This window comes from Pristiophorus japonicus, chromosome 14 (assembly GCF_044704955.1).
Source record: "Pristiophorus japonicus isolate sPriJap1 chromosome 14, sPriJap1.hap1, whole genome shotgun sequence".
Classification (NCBI taxonomy): Eukaryota; Metazoa; Chordata; class Chondrichthyes; family Pristiophoridae; genus Pristiophorus; species Pristiophorus japonicus.
In genome coordinates, this window is record NC_091990.1 from 85,231,108 (window position 1) to 85,251,695 (window position 20,588).

General features: G+C 43.2%; 1 protein-coding gene across 3 annotated transcripts in view; it reads left to right on the forward strand.

The window, feature by feature from the left end:
* Positions 1 to 20,588, forward strand: part of LOC139279963 (ETS homologous factor-like) — a 225,238-nt gene that overhangs the window by 92,518 nt on the left and 112,132 nt on the right. The window lies entirely within an intron of this gene.

Here is a 20,588-nt window from a genome sequence, read left to right on the forward strand (position 1 = left end):
CACTGAACTCATCCCAATCCAGACACTGAACTCATCCCAATCGAGACACTGAACACATCCGAATCCAAACACTGAACTCATCCCAATCCAAACACTGAATTCATCCCAATCCACGAACTGAACTCATCCCAATCCACAAACTGAACTCATCCCATTTCTGACACTGAACTCATCCCAATCCAAACACTGAACTCAACATAATCCACAAATTGAACTTATCCCATTCCAAGCACTGAACTCATCCCAATCCACACACTGAATTTATCCCGATCCACAAACTAAACTCAGCCCTATCCAAACACTGAACTCATTCCAATCCAAACACTGAACTCATCCCAATCCACAAATTGAACTCATCTCAATCCAAACACTGAACTCATCCCAATCCAAACACTGACCTCTTCCCAATTGAAACACTGAACTCATCCCAATCCACAAACTGAACTCATCTCAATCCACCAAGTGAACTCATCCCAATCCAGCACTGAACTCATCCCAATCCACAAAGTGAACTCCTCCCAATCCAACCACTGAAGTCATCCCAATCCAAACACTGAACTCATCCCAATCCCGACACAGAGCTCATCCCAATCCAAACACTGAACTCATCCCAATCCAGTACTGAACTCATCCCAATCCTCAAACTGAACATATCCCAATCCAAGCACTGAACTCATCCCACTCCAAATACAGAACTCATCACAATCCAAACACTGAACACATCCCAATCCACAAACTGAACTCATCCCAATCCAGACACTGAACTCATCCCAATCGAGACACTGAACTCATCCGAATCCAAACACTGAACTCATCCCAATCCAAACACGGAACTCATCCCAAACCACAAACTGAACTCATCCCAATCCAAACACTGAACTGATCCCAATCCAAACACTGAACTCATCACAATCCACGAACTGAACTCATCCCAATCCAAACATTGAACTCATCCCAATCCACAAAGTGAACTCATCTCAATCCAAGCACTGAACTCATCCCAATCCAAACACTGAACTCATCCCAATCTACAAACTGAATTCATCCCAATCCAAACACTGAACTCATCCCAATCCCTAAACTGAACTCATCCCAATCCCTAAACTGAACTCATCCCAATCGAGACATTAAAATCATCCCAATCCAAACACTGAATTCATCCCACTCGAGACAATGAACTCATCCCACTCGAAACACAGAGCTCATCACAATCCAAACACTGAACTCATCCCAATCCAAACACTGAACTCCTCCCAATCCAGACACTGAACTCATCCCACTCCAAACACAGAACTCATCCCAATCCAAACACTGACCTCATCCCAATCCAAACACTGAACTCCTCCCAATTGAAACACTGAACTCATCCCAAGCCCAACACTGAACTCATCCCAATCCACAAATTTAATTCATCCCAATCCAAACACTGAACTCATCCCAATCCACAAACAGAACTCATCCCAATCCAAACACTGAAATCATCCCAATCCACAAACTGAACTCATCCCAATCCAAACACTGAACTCATCCCAATCCACAAACTGAACTCATCCCAATCCAAACACTGAACGCATACCAATCCACAAACTGAACTCATCCCAATCCAATCACTGAACTCATCCCAATCCATAAACTGAACTCATCTCAATCTACAAAGTGAACTCATCCCACTCCCGACACTGAACTCATCCCCATCCCGACACTGAACTCATCCCAAATAAGATACTAAACACATCCCAATCTAAACACTGAACTCATCCCAATTCAAGCCCTGAACTCCTCCCAATCCAAAAACTGAACTCATCCCAATTCATGCCCTGAAAGCATCCCAATCCAAAGGCTGAACTCATCCCAATTGAAACACTGAACTCATCCGAATCCAAACACTGAACTCATCCCAATCCACAAACTGAACTCATCTCAATCCAAACACTGAACTCGTTCCAATCCACAAACTGAACTCAATCCCAATCCACAAACTGAACTCATTCCAATCCAAACATTGAACTCATCCCAATCCCAACACTGAACTCATCCCAATCCACAAACTGAACTCATCCCAATCCAAAGACTGATCTCATCCCAATCCACAAACTGATCTCATCCCAATCCACAAACTGATCTCATCCCAATCCAAACACTGAACTCATCCCAATCCTAACACTGAACTCATCCCAATCCAAACACTGAACTCATGCCAATCTACAAACTGAACTCATCTCAATCCAAACACTGAACTCATCCCAATCCACAAATTGAACTCATCCCAATCCTAACACTAAACTCATCCCAAACCAAACACAGAACTCATCCCAATCCACAAACTCAACTCATCCCAATCCAAACACTGAACTCATGCCAATCCAAACTCAGAACTCATCCGATTCCACAAATAACTCATCCCAATCCAAACACTGAACTCATCCCAATCCAAAAACTGAACTGATCCCAATCCACAACCTGAACTCATCCCAATCCAAACACTGAACTCATCCCAATCCCAACACAGAACTCATCACAATCCAAACACTGAACTCAACATAATCCACAAACTGAACTCATCCCATTCCAAACACTGAACGCATCCCAATCCACACACTGAACTTATCCCGATCCACAAACTGAACTCAGCCCAATCCAAACACTGAATACCAACACTGAACTCATCCCAATACCAACACTGAACTCATCCTAATCCAAACACTGAACTCATCCCAATCCAAACACTGAACTCATCCCAATCCAAACACTGAACTCATCGCAATCGAATCACTGAACTCATCCCAGTCCAAACCCTGAAATTATCCCAAACCACCAAATGCAATCTTCCCAATCCAGATACTGAACTCATCCCAATCGAATCACGAAACTCATCGCAATCCACAAACTGAACTCATCCCAATCCACAAATTGAAGTAATTCCAATCCAAACACTGAACTCATCCCAATCCAAACATTAAACTCATCCCAATCCAAGCACTGAACTCATCCCAATCCACAAACTGAACTCATCCCAATCGAAACACTGAACTCATCCCAATTGAAACACTGAACTCATCCCAATCCAAAAACTGAACTCATCGCAATCCAAACACTGAACTCATCCCAATCCCAATACTGAACTCATCCCAATCCACAAACTGAACTCATCCCAATCCAAACACTGAACTCTTGCCAATCCAGATACTGAAGTCATCGCAATCCAAAAACTGAACTAATCCCAATTCACAAATTGAAGTCATCCCAATCCAAACACTGAACTCATCCCAACACAAACCCTAAACTCATCCCAATCCAAACACTGAACTCATCCCAATCCCAACACTGACCTCATCCCAATCCACAAACTGAACTCATCCCAATCCAAACACTGAACTCATCCCAATCCCAACACTGAACACATCACAATCTACAAACTGAATTCAGCCCAATCCAAACACTGAACTCATCCCAATCCCTAAACTGAACTCATCCCAATCCCTAAACTGAACTCATCCCAATCCCTAAACTGAACTCATCCCAATCCCGACACTGAACTCATCCCAATCCCGACACTGAACTCATCCCAATCCCGACACTGAACTCATCCCAATCCCGACACTGAACTCATCCCAATCCCGACACTGAACTCCTCCCAATCCATACACTGAACTCATCCCACTCCAAACACAGAACTCATCCCAATCCAAACACTGACCTCATCCCAATCCAAACACTGAACTCATCCCAATCCAGCACTGAACTCAACCCAAGACACAAACTGAACTCATCCCAAACCAAACACTCAACTCATCCCAATCCACAAACTGAACTCATCCCAATCCAAACACTGAACTCATCCCAATCCCAACACTGAACTAATCCCAATTCACAAATTGAAGTCATCCCAATCCAAACACTGAACTCATCCCAATCCCAACACTGACCTCATCCCAATCCACAAACTGAACTCATCCCAATCCAAACACTGAACTCATCCCAATCGAAACACTGAACTCATCCCAATTGAAACACTGAACTCATCCCAATCCACAAACTGAACTCATCCCAATCCAAACACTGAACTCTTGCCAATCCAGATACTGAAGTCATCGCAATCCAAACACTGAACTAATCCCAATTCACAAATTGAAGTCATCCCAATCCAAACACTGAACTCATCCCAACACAAACCCTAAACTCATCCCATTCCAAACACTGAACTCATCCCAATCCCAACACTGACCTCATCCCAATCCACAAACTGAACTCATCCCAATCCAAACACTGAACTCATCCCAATCCCAACACTGAACACATCCCAATCTACAAACTGAATTCATCCCAATCCAAACACTGAACTCATCCCAATCCCTAAACTGAACTCATCCCAATCCCTAAACTGAACTCATCCCAATCCCGACACTGAACTCATCCCAATCCCGACACTGAACTCATCCCAATCCCGACACTGAACTCATCACAATCCAATCACTGAACTCATCCCAATCCAAACACTGAACTCCTCCCAATCCATACACTGAACTCATCCCACTCCAAACACAGAACTCATCCCAATCCAAACACTGACCTCATCCCAATCCAAACACTGAACTCATCCCAATCCAGCACTTAACTCAACCCAAGACACAAACTGAACTCATCCCAATCCAAACACTCAACTCATCCCAATCCACAAACTGAACTCATCCCAATCCAAACACTGAACTCATCCCAATCCCAACACTGAACTAATCCCAATTCACAAATTGAAGTCATCCCAATCCAAACACTGAACTCATCCCAATCCCAACACTGACCTCATCCCAATCCACAAACTGAACTCATCCCAATCCAAACACTGAACTCATCCCAATCCCAACACTGAACTCAGCCCAATCCACAAACTGAACTCAGCCCAATCCAAACACTGAACTCATCCCAATCTAAATACTGAACTCATCACAATCCAAACACTGAACTCATCCAAATCCAAACACCGAACCCATCCCAATTGAAAGACTGAACTCATCCCAATCCAAACACTGAACTCATCCCAATCAACAAACCAAACTCATCCCAATCCACGAACTGAACTCATCCCATTCCAGACACTGAACTCATCCCAATCCAAACACCGAACTCATCACAATCCAAACACTGAACTCAACATAATCCACAAACTGAACTCATCCCATTCCAAACACTGAACGCATCCCAATCCACACACTGAACTTATCCCAATTCACAAACTGAACTCAGCCAAATCCAAACACTGAATACCAACACTGAACTCATCCCAATACCAACACTGAACTCATCCTAATCCAAACACTGAACTCATTCCAATCCAAACACTGAACTCATCCCAATCCAAACACTGATCTCATCCCAATCGAATCACTGAACTCATCCCAATCCAAACACTGAAATCATCCCAAACCACCAAATGAAATCTTCCCAATCCAGATACTGAACTCATCCCAATCGAATCACGAAACTCATCGCAATCCACAAACTGAACTCATCCCAATCCACAAATTGAAGTAATTCCAATCCAAACACTGAACTCATCCCAATCCAAACATTAAACTCATCCCAATCCAAGCACTGAACTCATCCCAATCCACAAACTGAACTCATCCCAATCCAAACACTGAACTCATCCCAATTGAAACACTGAACTCATCCCAATTGAAACACTGAACTCATCCCAATTGAAACACTGAACTCATCCCATTCCAAAAACTGAACTCATCGCAATCCAAACACTGAACTCATCCCAATCCCAATACTGAACTCATCCCAATCCACAAACTGAACTCATCCCAATCCAAACACTGAACTCTTCCCGATCCAGATACTGAACTCATCGCAATCCAAACACTGAACTAATCCCAATTCACAAATTGAAGTCATCCCAATCCAAACATTGAACTCATCCCAACACAAACCCTACGCTCATCCCAATCCAAACACTGAACTCATCCCAATCCCAACACTGACCTCATCCCAATCCACAAACTGAACTCATCCCAATCCAAACACTGAACTCATCCCAATCCCAACACTGACCTCATCCCAATCCACAAACTGAACTCATCCCAATCCAAACACTGAACTCATCCCAATCCCAACACTGAACTCATCCCAATCCCAACACTGAACTCAGCCCAATCCACAAACTGAACTCAGCCCAATCCAAACACTGAACTCATCCCAATCTAAATACTGAACTCATCCCAATCCAAACACAGAACTCATCCCAACCCAAACACTGAACTCATCCCAATCCACAAACTGAACTCATCCCAATCCAAACACTGAACTCATCCCAATACCAACACTGAACTCATCCCAATCCAAACAGCAACTCATCCCAATCCAAACACTGAACTCATCCCAATCCACAAACTGAACTCATCCCAATCCAAACACTGAACTTATCCCAATCCAAACACTGAACTTATCCCAATCCACAAACTGAACTCATCCCAATCCAAACATTGAACTCATCCCAATACCAACACTGAACTCATCCCAATCGAAACACTGATCTCATCCCAATCCAAACACTGAACTCATCCCAATCCACAAACTGAACTCATCCCAATCCAAAGAATGAAATCATCCCAATCTACAAACTGAACTCATCACAATCCACAAACTGAACTCATTCCAATCCAAACACTGAACTCATCCCAATCCAGCACTGAACTCATCCCAAGACACAAACTGAACTCATCCCAATCCAAACACTCAACTCATCCCAATCCACAAACTGAACTCATCCCAATCCAAACACTGAACTCATCCCAATCCCAACACTGAACTAATCCCAATTCACAAATTGAAGTCATCTCAATCCAAACACTGAAGTCATCCCAATCCCAACACTGAACTCAGCCCAATCCACAAACTCAACTCAGCCTAATCGAAACACTGAACTCATCCCAATCTAAATACTGAACTCATCACAATCCAAACACAGAACTCATCCCAACCCAAACACTGAACTCATCCCAATTCACAAACTGAACTCATCCCAATCCAAACACTGAACTCATCCCAATACCAACACTGAACTGATCCCAATCCAAACACTAACTCATCCCAATCCAAACACTGAACTCATCCCAATCCACAAACTGAACACATCCCAATCCAAACACTGAACTTATCCCAATCCAAACATTGAACTCATCCCAATACCAACACTGAACTCATCCCAATCGGAACACTGAACTCATCCCAATCCAAACACTGAACTCATCCCAATCCAAACACTGAACTCATCCCAATCCAAACACAGAACTCATCCCAACCCAAACAGTGAACTCATCCCAATCCACAAACTGAATTCATCCCAATCCACAAACTGAACTCATCCCATTCCAGACACTGAATTCATCCCAATCCAAACACTGAACTCAACATAATCCACAAACTGAACTTATCCCATTCCAAGCACTGAACTCATCCCAATCCACACACTGAACTTATCCCGATCCACAAACTGAACTCAGCCCTATCCAAACACTGAACTCATTCCAATCCAAACACTGAACTCATCCCAATCCACAAATTGAACTCATCTCAATCCAAACACTGAACTCATCCCAATCCAAACACTGAACTCTTCGCAATTGAAACACTGAACTCATCCCAATCCAAACACTGAACTCATCCCAATCCACAAACTGAACTCATCTCAATCCACCAAGTGAACTCATCCCAATCTAGCACTGAACTCATCCCAATCCACAAAGTGAACTCCTCCCAATCCAACCACTGAAGTCATCCCAATCCAAACACTGAACTCTTCCCAATCTACAAATTGAATTCATCCCAATCCAAACACTGAACTCATCCCAATCCCTAAACTGAACTCATCCCAATCCCTAAACTGAACTCATCACAATCCAAACACTGAACTCACCCCAATCCAAACACTGAACTCCTCCCAATCCAGACACTGAACTCATCCCACTCCAAACACAGAACTCATCCCAAACCAAACACTGACCTCATCCCAATCCAAACACTGAACTCCTCCCAATTGAAACACTGAACTCATCCCAAGCCCAACACTGAACTCATCCCAATCCACAAATTTAATTCATCCCAATCCAAACACTGAACTCATCCCAATCCACAAACAGAACTCATCCCAATCCAAACACTGAAATCATCCCAATCCATAAACTGAACTCATCCCAATCCAAACACTGAACTCATCCCATTCCACAAACTGAACTCATCCCAATCCAAACACTGAACACATACCAATCCACAAACTGAACTCATCCCAATCCAAACACTGAACTCATCCCAATCCATAAACTGAACTCATCTCAATCCACAAAGTGAACTCATCCCACTCCCGACACTGAACTCATCCCCATCCCGACACTGAACTCATCCCAAATAAGATACTGAACTCATCCCAATCTAAACACTGATCTCATCCCAATCCAGACACTGAACGCATCCCAATCTAAACACTGAACTCAGCCCAATCCAAACATTGAACTCATCCCAATTCAAGCCCTGAACTCATCCCAATCCAAAAACTGAACTCATCCCAATTCATGCCCTGAAAGCAGCCCAATCCAAAGACTGAACTCATCCCAATTGAAACACTGAACTCATTCCAATCCAAACATTGAACTCATCCAAATCCCAACACTGAACTCATCCCAATCCCAACACTGAACTCATCCCAATCCACAAACTGAACTCATCCCAATCCAAAGACTGATCTCATCCCAATCCACAAACTGATCTCATCCCAATCCACAAACTGAACTCATCCCAATACAAACACTGAACTCATTCCAATCCCAACACTGAACTCATCCCAATCCAAACACTGAACTCATCCCAATCCAAACACTGAACTCATCCCAATCCACAAACTGAACACATCCCAATCCTAACACTGAACTCATCCCAATCCAAACACTGAACTCATGCCAATCTACAAACTGAACTCATCTCAATCCAAACACTGAACTCATCCCAATCCACAAACTGAACTCATCCCAATCCAAACACTGAACTCATGCCAATCCAAACTCAGAACTCATACGATTCCACAAATAACTCATCCCAATCCAAGCACTGAACTCAGCCCAATCCAAACACTGAACTCATCCCAATCCACAAACTGAACTCATCCCAATCCACAAACTGAACTCATCCCAATCCAAACATTGAACTCATACCAATCCAAACATGGAAGTCATCCCAAACCACAAACTGAACTCATCCCAATCCAAACACTGAACTCATCCCAATCCACAGACTGAACTCATCCTAATCCAAACATTGAACTCATCCCAATCCCGACACTGAACTCATCCCAATCCCGACACTGAACTCATCCCAATCCAAACACTGAACTCATCCAAATCCAAACACCGATCTCATCCCAATTGAAAGACTGAACTCATCCCAAACCAAACACTGAACTCATCACAATCCACAAACCAAACTCATCCCAATCCACGAACTGAACTCATCCCATTCCAGACACTGAACTCATCCCAATCCACACACTGAACTTATCCCGATCCACAAACTGAACTCAGCCCAATCCAAACACTGAATACCAACACTGAACTCATCCCAATACCAACACTGAACTCATCCTAATCCAAACACTGAACTCATCCCAATCCAAACACTAAACTCATCCCAATCGAATCACTGAACTCATCCCAGTCCAAACCCTGAAATCATCCCAAACCACCAAATGCAATCTTCCCAATCCAGATACTGAACTCATCCCAATCGAATCACGAAACTCATCGAAATCCACAAGCTGAACTCATTCCAATCCACAAATTGAAGTAATTCCAATCCAAACACTGAACTCATCCCAATCCAAACATTAAACTCATCCCAATCCAAGCACTGAACTCATCCCAATCCACAAACTGAACTCATCCCAATCCAAACACTGAACTCATCCCAATTGAAACACTGAACTCATCCCAATCCAAAAACTGAACTCATCGCAATCCAAACACTGAACTCATCCCAATCCCAATACTGAACTCATCCCAATCCACAAACTGAACTCATCCCAATCCAAACACTGAACTCTTCCCAATCCAGATACTGAAGTAATCGCAATCCAAACACTGAACTAAACCCAATTCACAAATTGAAGTCATCCCAATCCAAACACTGAACTCATCCCAATCTACAAACTGAACTCATCCCAATCCAAACACTGAACTCATCCCAACACAAACCCTAACCTCATCCCAATCCAAACACTGAACTCATCCCAATCCACGAACTGAATTCATCCCAATCCAAACACTGAACTCATCCCAATCTACAAACTGAACTCATCCCAATCTAAACACTGAACACATACCAATCCAGATACTGAAGTAATCGCAATCCCAACACTGACCTCATCCCAATCCACAAACTGAACTCATCCCAATCCAAACACTGAACTCATCCCAATCCCAACACTGAACTCATCCCAATCTACAAACTGAATTCATCCCAATCCAAACACTGAACTCATCCCAATCCCTAAACTGAACTCATCCCAATCCCTAAACTGAACTCATCCTAATCCCGACACTGAACTCATCCCAATCCCGACACTGAACTCATCCCAATCGAGACACTAAAATCATCCCCATCCAAACCCTGAACTCATCCCACTCGAGACAATGAACTCATCCCACTCCAAACACAGAGCTCATCACAATCCAAACACTGAACTCATCCCAATCCAAACACTGAACTCCTCCCAATCCAGACACTGAACTCATCCCACTCCAAACACAGAACTCATCCCAATCCAAACACTGACCTCATCCCAATCCAAACACTAAACTCCTCCCAATTGAAACACTGAACTCATCCCAATTGAGACACTGAACTCATCCCAATACAAACACTGAACTCATCTCAATCCACAAACTGAACTCGTCCCAATCCACAAACTGAACTCATCCCAATCCACAAACTGAACTCATCGCAAACCAAACACTGAACTCATCCCTCTCCAAACATTGAACTCATCCCAAGCCCAACACTGAACTCATCCCAATCCACAAATTTAATTCATCCCAATCCAAACACTGAACTCATCCCAATCCACAAACAGAACTCATCCCAATCCAAACACTGAAATCATCCCAATCCACAAACTGAATTCATCCCAATCCAAACACTTAACTCATCCCAATCCATAAACTGAACTCATCTCAATCCACAAAGTGAACTCATCCCACTCCCGACACTGAACTCATCCCCATCCCGACACTGAACTCATCCCAAATAAGATACTGAACTCATCCCAATCTAAACACTGAACTCATCCCAATCCAGACACTGAACGCATCCCAATCTAAACACTGAACTCAGCCCAATCCAAACATTGAACTCATCCCAATTCAAGCCCAGAACTCATCCCAATCCAAAAACTGAACTCATCCCAATTCATGCCCTGAACGCATCCCAATCCAAAGACTGAACTCATCCCAATTGAAACACTGATCTCATCCGAATCCAAACACTGAACTCATCCCAATCCACTAACTGAACTCATCCCAATCCCAACACTGAACTCATCCCAATCCAAACACTGAACTCATGCCAATCTACAAACTGAACTCATCTCAATCCAAACACTGAACTCATCCCAATCCACAAACTGAACTCATCCCAATCCTAACACTAAACTCATCCCAAACCAAACACTGAACTCATCCCAATCCACAAACTGAACTCATCCCAACCGAAACACAGAACTCATCCCAATCTACAAACTCAACTCATCCCAATCCAAACACTGAACTCATGCCAATCCAAACTCAGAACTCATCCGATTCCACAAATAACTCATCCCTCTCCAAACATTGAACTCATCCCAAGCCCAACACTGAACTCATCCCAATGCACAAATTTAATTCATCCCAATCCAAACACTGAACTCATCCCAATCCACAAACAGAACTCATCCCAATCCAAACACTGAAATCATCCCAATCCACAAACTGAATTCATCCCAATCCAAACACTGAACTCATCCCAATCTACAAACTGAACTCATCCCAATCTAAACACTGAACACATACCAATCCACAAACTGAACTCATCCCAATCCAAACACTGAACTCATCCCAATCCATAAACTGAACTCATCTCAATCCACAAAGTGAACTCATCCCACTCCCGACACTGAACTCATCCCCATCCCGACACGGAACTCATCCCAAATAAGATACTGAACTCATCCCAATCTAAACACTGAACTCATCCCAATCCAGACACTGAACGCATCCCAATCTAAACACTGAACTCAGCCCAATCCAAACATTGAACTCATCCCAATTCAAGCCCTGACATCATCCCAATCCAAAAACTGAACTCATCCCAATCCTAACACTAAACTCATCCCAATCCCGACACTGAACTCATCCCAATCCAAACACTGAACTCATCCAAATCCAAACACCGATCTCATCCCAATTGAAAGACTGAACTCATCCCAAACCAAACACTGAACTCATCACAATCCACAAACCAAACTCATCCCAATCCACGAACTGAACTCATCCCATTCCAGACACTGAACTCATCCCAATCCACACACTGAACTTATCCCGATCCACAAACTGAACTCAGCCCAATCCAAACACTGAATACCAACACTGAACTCATCCCAATACCAACACTGAACTCATCCTAATCCAAACACTGAACTCATCCCAATCCAAACACTAAACTCATCCCAATCGAATCACTGAACTCATCCCAGTCCAAACCCTGAAATCATCCCAAACCACCAAATGCAATCTTCCCAATCCAGATACTGAACTCATCCCAATCGAATCACGAAACTCATCGAAATCCACAAGCTGAACTCATTCCAATCCACAAATTGAAGTAATTCCAATCCAAACACTGAACTCATCCCAATCCAAATTAAACTCATCCCAATCCAAGCACTGAACTCATCCCAATCCACAAACTGAACTCATCCCAATCCAAACATGAACTCATCCCAATTGAAACACTGAACTCATCCCAATCCAAAAACTGAACTCATCGCAATCCAAACACTGAACTCATCCCAATCCCAATACTGAACTCATCCCAATCCACAAACTGAACTCATCCCAATCCAAACACTGAACTCTTCCCAATCCAGATACTGAAGTAATCGCAATCCAAACACTGAACTAAACCCAATTCACAAATTGAAGTCATCCCAATCCAAACACTGAACTCATCCCAATCTACAAACTGAACTCATCCCAATCCAAACACTGAACTCATCCCAACACAAACCCTAACCTCATCCCAATCCAAACACTGAACTCATCCCAATCCACGAACTGAATTCATCCCAATCCAAACACTGAACTCATCCCAATCTACAAACTGAACTCATCCCAATCTAAACACTGAACACATACCAATCCAGATACTGAAGTAATCGCAATCCCAACACTGACCTCATCCCAATCCACAAACTGAACTCATCCCAATCCAAACACTGAACTCATCCCAATCCCAACACTGAACTCATCCCAATCTACAAACTGAATTCATCCCAATCCAAACACTGAACTCATCCCAATCCCTAAACTGAACTCATCCCAATCCCTAAACTGAACTCATCCTAATCCCGACACTGAACTCATCCCAATCCCGACACTGAACTCATCCCAATCGAGACACTAAAATCATCCCCATCCAAACCCTGAACTCATCCCACTCGAGACAATGAACTCATCCCACTCCAAACACAGAGCTCATCACAATCCAAACACTGAACTCATCCCAATCCAAACACTGAACTCCTCCCAATCCAGACACTGAACTCATCCCACTCCAAACACAGAACTCATCCCAATCCAAACACTGACCTCATCCCAATCCAAACACTAAACTCCTCCCAATTGAAACACTGAACTCATCCCAATTGCGACACTGAACTCATCCCAATACAAACACTGAACTCATCTCAATCCACAAACTGAACTCGTCCCAATCCACAAACTGAACTCATCCCAATCCACAAACTGAACTCATCGCAAACCAAACACTGAACTCATCCCTCTCCAAACATTGAACTCATCCCAAGCCCAACACTGAACTCATCCCAATCCACAAATTTAATTCATCCCAATCCAAACACTGAACTCATCCCAATCCACAAACAGAACTCATCCCAATCCAAACACTGAAATCATCCCAATCCACAAACTGAATTCATCCCAATCCAAACACTTAACTCATGCCAATCCATAAACTGAACTCATCTCAATCCACAAAGTGAACTCATCCCACTCCCGACACTGAACTCATCCCCATCCCGACACTGAACTCATCCCAAATAAGATACTGAACTCATCCCAATCTAAACACTGAACTCATCCCAATCCAGACACTGAACGCATCCCAATCTAAACACTGAACTCAGCCCAATCCAAACATTGAACTCATCCCAATTCAAGCCCAGAACTCATCCCAATCCAAAAACTGAACTCATCCCAATTCATGCCCTGAACGCATCCCAATCCAAAGACTGAACTCATCCCAATTGAAACACTGAACTCATCCGAATCCAAACACTGAACTCATCCCAATCCACTAACTGAACTCATCCCAATCCCAACACTGAACTCATCCCAATCCAAACACTGAACTCATGCCAATCTACAAACTGAACTCATCTCAATCCAAACACTGAACTCATCCCAATCCGCAAACTGAACTCATCCCAATCCTAACACTAAACTCATCCCAAACCAAACACTGAACTCATCCCAATCCACAAACTGAACTCATCCCAACCGAAACACAGAACTCATCCCAATCCACAAACTCAACTCATCCCAATCCAAACACTGAACTCATGCCAATCCAAACTCAGAACTCATCCGATTCCACAAATAACTCATCCCTCTCCAAACATTGAACTCATCCCAAGCCCAACACTGAACTCATCCCAATGCACAAATTTAATTCATCCCAATCCAAACACTGAACTCATCCCAATCCACAAACAGAACTCATCCCAATCCAAACACTGAAATCATCCCAATCCACAAACTGAATTCATCCCAATCCAAACACTGAACTCATCCCAATCTACAAACTGAACTCATCCCAATCTAAACACTGAACACATACCAATCCACAAACTGAACTCATCCCAATCCAAACACTGAACTCATCCCAATCCATAAACTGAACTCATCTCAATCCACAAAGTGAACTCATCCCACTCCCGACACTGAACTCATCCCCATCCCGACACGGAACTCATCCCAAATAAGATACTGAACTCATCCCAATCTAAACACTGAACTCATCCCAATCCAGACACTGAACGCGTCCCAATCTAAACACTGAACTCAGCCCAATCCAAACATTGAACTCATCCCAATTCAAGCCCTGACATCATCCCAATCCAAAAACTGAACTCATCCCAATCCTAACACTAAACTCATCCCAAACCAAACACTGAACTCATCCCAATCCACAAACTGAACTCATCCCAATCCAAAGACTGATCTCATCCCAATCCACAAACTGATCATATCCCAATCCACAAACTGATCTCATCCCAATCCAAACACTGAACTCATCCAAATCCAAACACCGATCTCATCCCAATTGAAAGACTGAACTCATCCCAAACCAAACACTGAACTCATCCCAATCCACAAACCAAACTCATCCCAATCCATGAACTTAACTCATCCCATTCCAGACACTGAACTCATCCCAATCCAAACACCAAACTCATCCCAATCCCAACACTGAACTCATCCCAATCCACAAACTGAACTCATCCCAATCCAAAGACTGATCTCATCCCAATCCACAAACTGATCTCATCCCAATCCACAAACTGAACTCATCCCAATACAAACACTGAACTCATTCCAATCCCAACACTGAACTCATCCCAATCCAAACACTGAACTCATCCCAATCCACAAACTGAACTCATCCCAATCCTAACACTAAACTCATCCCAAACCAAACACTGAACTCATCCCAATCCACAAACTGAACTCATCCCAACCGAAACACAGAACTCATCCCAATCCACAAACTCAACTCATCCCAATCCAAACACTGAACTCATGCCAATCCAAACTCAGAACTCATCCGATTCCACAAATAACTCATCCCAATCCAAACACTGAACTCATCCCAATCCAAAAACTGAACTCATCCCAATCCACAACCGGAACTCATCCCAATCCAAACACTGAACTCATCCCAATCCAAAATCTGAACTCATCCCAATCCAAACATTGAACTCAGCCCAATCCAAACACTGAACTCATCCCAATCTACAAACTGAACTCATCCCAATCCACAAACTGAACTCATCACATTCCAGAAACTGAATTCATCCCATTCCAAACAGTGAACTCATCCCAATCCAAACACGGAACTCATCCCAAACCACAAACTGAACTCATCCCAATCCAAACATTGAACTCATACCAATCCAAACATGGAACTCATCCCAAACCACAAACTGAACTCATCCCAATCCAAACACTGAACTCATCCCAATCCACAAACTGAACGCATCCTAATCCAAACATTGAACTCATCCCAATCCCGACACTGAACTCATCCCAATCCCGACACTGAACTCATCCCAATCCAAACACTGAACTCATCCCAATCCAAACACTGAACTCATCCCAATCCAATAACTGAACTCATCCCAATCCAGACACTGAACTCATCCCACTCAAAATACAGAACTCATCCCAATCCAAACACTGAACTCATCCAAATCCAAACACCGATCTCATCCCAATTGAAAGACTGAACTCATCCCAAACCAAACACTGAACTCATCCCAATCCACAAACCAAACTCATCCCAATCCACGAACTGAACTCATCCCATTCCAGACACTGAACTCATCCCAATCCACACACTGAACTTATCCCGATCCACAAACTGAACTCAGCCCAATCCAAACACTGAATACCAACACTGAACTCATCCCAATACCAACACTGAACTCATTATAATCCAAACACTGAACTCATCCCAATCCAAACACTGAACTCATCCCAATCCAAACACTAAACTCATCCCAATCGAATCACTGAACTCATCCCAGTCCAAACCCTGAAATCATCCCAAACCACCAAATGCAATCTTCCCAATCCAGATACTGAACTCATCCCAATCGAATCACGAAACTCATCCCAATCCAAGCACTGAACTCATCCCAATCCACAAACTGAACTCATCCCAATCCAAACACTGAACTCATCCCAATTGAAACACTGAACTCATCCCAATCCAAAAACTGAACTCATCGCAATCCAAACACTGAACTCATCCCAATCCCAATACTGAACTCATCCCAATCCACAAACTGAACTCATCCCAATCCAAACACTGAACTCTTCCCAATCCAGATACTGAAGTAATCGCAATCCAAACACTGAACTAATCCCAATTCACAAATTGAAGTCATCCCAATCCAAACACTGAACTCATCCCAACACAAACCCTAACCTCATCCCAATCCAAACACTGAACTCATCCCAATCCCAACACTGACCTCATCCCAATCCACAAACTGAACTCATCCCAATCCAAACACTGAACTCATCCCAATCCCAACACTGAACTCATCCCAATCTACAAACTGAATTCATCCCAATCCAAACACTGAACTCATCCCAATCCCTAAACTGAACTCATCCCAATCCCTAAACTGAACTCATCCCAATCCCGAGACTGAACTCATCCCAATCGAGACACTAAAATCATCCCCATCCAAACACTGAACTCATCCCACTCGAGACAATGAACTCATCCCACTCCAAACACAGAGCTCATCACAATCCAAACACTGAACTCATCCCAATCCAAACACTGAACTCCTCCCAATCCAGACACTGAACTCATCCCAATCCACAAACAGAACTCATCCCAATCCAAACACTGAAATCATCCCAATCCACAAACTGAATTCATCCCAATCCAAACACTGAACTCATCCCAATCCACAAACTGAACTCATCCCAATCTAAACACTGAACACATACCAATCCACAAACTGAACTCATCCCAATCCAAACACTGAACTCATCCCAATCCATAAACTGAACTCATCTCAATCCACAAAGTGAACTCATCCCACTCCCGACACTGAACTCATCCCCATCCCGACACTGAACTCATCCCAAATAACATACTGAACTCATCCCAATCTAAACACTGAACTCATCCCAATCCAGACACTGAACGCATCCCAATCTAAACACTGAACTCAGCCCAATCCAAACATTGAACTCATCCCAATTCAAGCCCTGAACTCATCCCAATCCAAAAACTGAACTCATCCCAATTCATGCCCTGAACGCATCCCAATCCAAAGACTGAACTCATCCCAATTGAAACACTGAACTCATCCCAATCCCAACACTGAACTCATCCCAATCCAAACACTGAACTCATGCCAATCCAAACACTGAACTCATCCCAATCCACAAACTGAACTCATCCCAATCCTAACACTAAACTCATCGCAAACCAAACACTGAACTCATCCCAATCCACAAACTGAACTCATCCCAACCGAAACAAAGAACTCATCCCAGTCCACAAACTCAACTCATCCCAATCCAAACACTGAACTCATGCCAATCCAAACTCAGAACTCATCCGATTCCACAAATAACTCATCCCAATCCAAACACTGAACTCATCCCAATCCAAAAACTGAACTCATCCCAATCCACAACCTGAACTCATCCCAATCCAAACACTGAACTCATCCCAATCCAAACACTGAACTCATCCCAATCCAAACACTGAACGCATCCCAATCCACAAACTGAACTCATCCCAATCCACATAATGAACTCATCCCATTCCAAACACTGAATTCATCCCAATCCAAACACTGAACTCATCCCAATCCAAACACGGAACTCATCACAAACCACAAACTGAACTCATCCCAATACAAACATTGAACTCATACCAATCCAAACATGGAACTCATCCCAAACCACAAACTGAACTCATCCCAATCCAAACACTGATCTCATCCCAATCCACAAACTGAACTCATCCTAATCCAAACATTGAACTCATCCCAATCCCGACACTGAACTCATCCCAATCCAGACACTGAACTCATCCCAATCCAAACACTGAACTCATCCCAATCCAATAACTGAACTCATCCCAATCCAGACACTGAACTCATCCCACTCAAAATACAGAACTCATCCCAATCCAAACACTGAACTCATCCAAATCCAAACACCGATCTCATCCCAATTGAAAGACTGAACTCATCCCAAACCAAACACTGAACGCATCCCAATCCACACACTGAACTTATCCCGATCCACAAACTGAACTCAGCCCAATCCAAACACTGAATACCAACACTGAACTCATCCCAATACCAACACTGAACTCATCCTAATCGAAACACTGAACTCATCCCAATCCAAACACTGAACTCATCCCAATCCAAACACTAAACTCATCCCAATCGAATCACTGAACTCATCCCAGTCCAAACACTGAAATCATCCCAAACCACCAAATGCAATCTTCCCAATCCAGATACTGAACTCATCCCAATCGAATCACGAAACTCATCGAAATCCACAAACTGAACTCATCCCAATCCACAAATTGAAGTAATTCCAATCCAAACACTGAACTCATCCCAATCCAAACATTAAACTCATCCCAATCCAAGCACTGAACTCATCCCAATCCACAAACTGAACTCATCCCAATCCAAACACTGAACTCTTCCCAATCCAGATACTGAAGTTATCGCAATCCAAACACTGAACTAATCCCAATTCACAAAGTGAAGTCATCCCAATCCAAACACTGAACTCATCCCAACACAAACCCTAAACTCGTCCCAATCCCAACACTGAACTCATCCCAATCCCAACACTGACCTCATCCCAATCCACAAACTGAACTCATCCCAATCCAAACACTGAACTCATCCCAATCCCAACACTGAACTCATCCCAATCTACAAACTGAATTCATCCCAATCCAAACACTGAACTCATCCCAATCCCTAAACTGAACTCATCCCAATCCCTAAACTGAACTCATCCCAATCCCGACACTGAACTCATCCCAATCGAGACACTAAAATCATCCCCATCCAAACACTGAACTCATCCCACTCGAGACAATGAACTCATCCAACTCCAAACACAGAGCTCATCACAATCCAAACACTGACCTCATCCCAATCCAAACACTGAACTCCTCCCAATCCAGACACTGAACTCATCCCAATCCACAAACAGAACTCATCCCAATCCAAACACTGAAATCATCCCAATCCACAAACTGAATTCATCCCAATCCAAACACTGAACTCATCCTAAACCACAAACTGAACTCATTCCAATCCAAACACTGAACACATACCAATCCACAAACTGAACTCATCCCAATCCAAACACTGAACTCATCCCAATCCATAAACTGAACTCATCTCAATCCACAAAGTGAACTCATCCCACTCCCGACACTGAACTCATCCCCATCCCGACACTGAACTCATCCCA